Source organism: Carlito syrichta, unplaced genomic scaffold, assembly GCF_000164805.1.
Source record: "Carlito syrichta isolate Samal-C Ts95f unplaced genomic scaffold, Tarsius_syrichta-2.0.1 Scaffold301936, whole genome shotgun sequence".
In the NCBI taxonomy this organism is placed as follows: domain Eukaryota; kingdom Metazoa; phylum Chordata; class Mammalia; order Primates; family Tarsiidae; genus Carlito; species Carlito syrichta.
Genome location: NW_007246032.1, coordinates 138,804 through 139,227, shown reverse-complemented (window position 1 = coordinate 139,227; position 424 = coordinate 138,804). Strand labels below are relative to the sequence as shown.

The following is a 424-nucleotide window of genomic DNA, read 5'->3' as shown; positions in this document are numbered from 1 at the left end:
CGGGCCGGGATCCCGCCGCGATGCGGACTGTGGGGAGCTCTGGGGCCGAGGCTCGCAGGAGGCTGCGGGCAACGGGGATCCGCTGAAGTCCCGGCACTCGCGCGCCTTCTCGCGGGGCCGAACCCCCCTCCCGCATACAGGCCCGCGCCTCCGCAGCCCTGCGCGGCCTGCTTCTCCTCCGCTCGTCCCGCAGAGTGCTCGGAGACCCGGGGGTCAAGAGGGACTGAGGCGTCCCCTTCGCAGCCGCGGCCTGACAGCCCGGTCGCCGGCACTTTTGATCTGGAGTCGAGCTGTGAGCGTGGGGGGCAACAGTAGAGGGAACCTGGGGTTGTTGGAACTGGGAGGAGGACAATCCCCCTGAAGGAAAAGCAGGCCCCAAGGTCTGAGAAGGGATGCCCAAGAAAAGTGCTGCCCCCCCCCCCCC

The 424-nt window shown here is 69.8% G+C and overlaps 1 protein-coding gene across 1 annotated transcript in view; it reads left to right on the top strand.

Annotated features, from left to right (window-relative positions):
• PHC2 (polyhomeotic homolog 2) overlaps positions 1-424 on the top strand; it is a 182,697-nt gene that overhangs the window by 69,587 nt on the left and 112,686 nt on the right. The gene's annotated exons all lie outside the window — the stretch shown is intronic.